The following is a 4,174-nucleotide window of genomic DNA, read 5'->3' on the forward strand; positions in this document are numbered from 1 at the left end:
TTATTTTTGTTTTTATTTCCATTTCTCTAGGAGGTGGGTCAAAAAGGATCTTGCTATGATTTATGTCATAGAGTGTTCTGCCTATGTTTTCCTCTAAGACTTTGATAGTTTCTGGCCTTACATTTAGGTCTTTAATCCATTTTGAGCTTATTTTTGTGTATGGTGTTAGGGAGTGTTCTAATCTCATACTTTTACATGTACCTGTCCAGTTTTCCAAGCACCAATAATTGAAGAGGCTGTCCTTTCTCCACTGTACATTCCTGCCTCCTTTATCAAAGATAAGGTGTCCATATGTGCGTGGGTTTATCTCTGGGCTTTCTATCCTGTTCCATTGATCTATCTTTCTGTTTTTGTGCCAGTACCATACTGTCTTGATTACTGTTGCTTTGTAGTATAGTCTGAAGTCAATGAGTCTGATTCCTCCAGCTCCGTTTTTTCTTCTCAAGATTGCTTTGGCTATTCGGGATCTTTTGTGTTTCCATAAGAATTATGAAATTTTTTGTTCTAGTTCTGTGAAAAATACCAGTGGTAGTTTGATAGGGATTGCATTGAATCTGTAGATTGCTTTGGGTAGTAGAGTCATTTTCACAATATTGATTCTTTTAATCCAAGAACATGGCATATCTCTCTCTCTATTTGTATCATCTTTAATTTCTTTCATCAGTGTCTTATAATTTTCTGCATATAGGTCTTTTGTCTCCTTAGGTAGGTTTATTCCTAGATATTTTTTTCTTTTTGTTGCAATGGTAAACAGGAGTGTTTTCTTAATTTCCCTTTCAGATTTTTCATCTTTAATGTAGAGGAATGCCAGTGATTTCTGTGCATGAATTTTGTATCCTGCTACTTTACCAAATTCATTGATTAGCTCTAGTAGTTTTCTGATAGCATCTTTAGGATTCTCTATGTATAGTATCATGTCATCTTCAAACAGTGACAGGTTTACTTCTTCTTTTCCAGTTTGGATTCGTTTTATTTCTTCCTCTTCTCTAATTGCTGTGGCTAAAACTTCCAAAACTATGTTGAATAAGAGTGGTGAGAGTGGGCAAACTTATCTTGTTCCTGACCTTAGTGGAAATGGTTTTAGTTTTTCACCACTGAGGACAATGTTGGCTGTGGGTTTGTCATATAGGGCCTTTATTATGTTGAGGAAAGTTCCCTCTATGCCTACTTTCTGCATGGTATTTATCATAAATGGGTGCTGAATTTTGTTGAAAGATTTCTCTGCATCTACTGAGATGATCATATGGTTTTTCTCCTTCAATTTGTTAATATGGTGTACCACGTTGATTGATTTGTGTATGTAGAAGAATCCTTGCATTCCTGAAATAACCCCACTTGATCATGGTGTATGATCCTTTTAATGTGCTGTTGGATTCTGTTGGCTAGTAATTTGTTGAGAACTTTTGCATCTATGTTCATCAGATACTGGCCTGAAATTTTCTTTCTGTGTGACATCTTTGTCTGGTTTTGGTATCAGGGTGATGGTGGCTTCGTAGAATGAGTTTGGGATTGTTCCTCCCTCTGCAATATTTTGGAAGAGTTTGGGAAGGATAGGTGTTAGTTCTTCTCTAAATGCTTGATAGAATTCGCCTGTGAAGCCATCTGGTCCTGGGCTTTTGTTTGTTGGAAGATTTTTAATCACAGTTTCAATTTCAGTGCTTGTGATTGGTCTATTCATATTTTCTATTTCTTCCTGATTCAGTCTTGGCAGGTTGTGCATTTCTAAGAATCTGTCCATTTCTTCTAGGTTGTCTATTTTATTGGCATAGAGTTGCTTGTAGTAATCTCTCATGACCTTTTGTATTTCTACAGTGTCAGTTGTTACTTCTCCTTTTTCATTTCTAATTCTATTGATTTGAGTCTTCTCCCTTTTTTTCTTGATGCATCTGGCTAATAGTTTATCAATTTTATCTTTTCAAAGAACCAACTTTAAGTTTTATTCATCTTTGCTATCATTTCATTCATTTCTTTTACTTTTATTTCTGCTCTGATCTTTATGATTTCTTTCCTTCTGCTAACTTTGGGGTTTTTTTTTGGTCTTTCTCTAATTGTTTCAGGTGAAAGGGTAGGTTATTTATTCGAGATGTTTCCTGTTTTTTAAGGTAGGATTGTATTGCTATTAACTTCCCTCTTAGAACTGATTTGCTGCATCCCATAGGTTTTGGGTCATTGTGTCACCATTGTCATTTGTTTCTAAGTATTTTTTGATTTCCTCTTTCATTTCTTCAGTGATCACTGCGTTATTAAATAGTGTATTGTTTAGCCTCCATGTGTTTGTATTTTTTACAGATCTTTTCCTGTAATTGATATCTAGTCTCATAGTGTTGTGGTAGGAAAAGATACTTGATACAATTTCAGTTTTCTTAAATATACCAAGGCTTGATTTGTGACCCAAGATATGATCTATCCTGTTGAATGTGTCATGAGCACTTGAGAAAAATGTATATTCTCTTGTTTTTGGATGGAATGTCCTATAAATATCAATTAAGCCCATCATGTTTAATTTATCATTTAAAGCTTGTGTTTCCTTATTTATTTTCATTTTGGATGATCTGTCCATTGGTGAAAGTGGGGTGTTCAAGTCCCCCACTATGAATGTGTTACTGTCGATTTCCCCTTTTATGGCTGTTAGTATTTGCCTTATGTATTGAGGTGCTCCTATGTTGGGTGCATAAATATTTACAATTGCTATATCTTCTTCTTGGATCGATCCGTTGATCATTATGTATTGTCCTTCCTTGTCTCTTGTAACAGTTTTTATTTTAAAGTTTATTTTTTCTAATAAGAGAATTGCTACTCCAGCTTTCTTTTGATTTCCATTTGCATGGAATATCTTTTTCCATCCCCTCACTTTCAGTCTGTATGTGTCCCTAGGTCTGAACTGGGTCTCTTGTAGACAGCATATATATGGGTCTTGTTTTTTTATACATGCAGCCAGTCTGTGTCTTTTGTTGGGAACATTAAATCCATTTACATTTAAGGTAATTATTGATATGTATGTTCCTAGTCCCATTTTCTTAATTGTTTTGAGTTTGTTTTTGTAGGTCTTTTCCTTCTCTTGTGTTTCTTGCCTAGAGAAGTTCCTTTAGCATTTGTTGTAAAGCTGGTTTGGTGGTGCTGAACTCTCTCAGCTTTTGCTTGTCTGTAAAGGTTTTAATTTCTCCATCAAATCTGAATGAGATTCTTGCTGGGTAGAGTAATCTTGTTTGTAGGTATTTCTCCTTCATCACTTTAAATATGTTCTGCCACTCCCTTCTGGCTTTCAGAGTTTCTGCTGAAAGTTCAACTGGTAATCTTATGGTGATTCCATTGTGTGTTCTTTGTTGGTTTTCCGTTGCTGCTTTTAATATGTTTTCTTTGTATTTAATTTTTGATAGTTTGATTAATATGTGTCTTGGCGTGTTTCTCCTTGGATTTATCCTGTATGGGACTCTCTGTTCCTCCTGGAATAGATTAAGTATTTCCTTTCCCACATTAGGGAATTTTTCAACTATACTCTCTTCAAATATTTTCTCAGTCCCTTCCTTTTTCTCTTCTTCTTCTGGGACCCCTATAATTCGAATGTTGGTGTGTTTAATGTTGTTCCAGAGGTCTCTGAGACTGTCCTCAGTTCTTTTCATTCTCTTATCTTTATTCTGCTCTGCAGTAGTTATTTCCACTATTTTATCTTCCAGGTCACTTATCCATTCTTCTGCCTCAGTTATTCTGCTTTGATCCCTTCTAAAGTATTTTTAATTTCATTTATTGTGCTGTTCATGTTTGCTTGTTTACTCTTTTGTTTTTCTAAGTCCTTGTTAAATGTTTCTTTCATTTTCTCTATTCTATTTCCAAGATTTTGGATCATGTTTACTATCATTTTTCTGAATTCTTTTTCAGGTAGACTGCCTATTTCCTCTTCATTTGTTAGGTCTGTTGGGTTTTTCTCTTGCTCCTTCATCTGCTGTGTGTATTTCTGTCTTCTCATTTTGCTTATCTTACTGTGTTTGGGATCTCCTTTTTGCCAGCTGCAGGTTTGTAGTTTCCGTTGTTTTTGGTGTCTGTCCCCAGTGGCTAAGGTTGGTTCAGTGGGTTGTGTAGGCCTTCTGGTGGAGGGGACGAATGCCTGTGTTCTGGTGGATGAGCCTGGATCTTGTCTTTCTGGTGGGCAGGTCCACGTCTGGTGGTGTGTTTTGGG

This window comes from Neophocaena asiaeorientalis, unplaced genomic scaffold (assembly GCF_003031525.2).
Source record: "Neophocaena asiaeorientalis asiaeorientalis breed wild unplaced genomic scaffold, Neophocaena_asiaeorientalis_V1.1 scaffold408, whole genome shotgun sequence".
Lineage (NCBI taxonomy): Eukaryota > Metazoa > Chordata > Mammalia > Artiodactyla > Phocoenidae > Neophocaena > Neophocaena asiaeorientalis.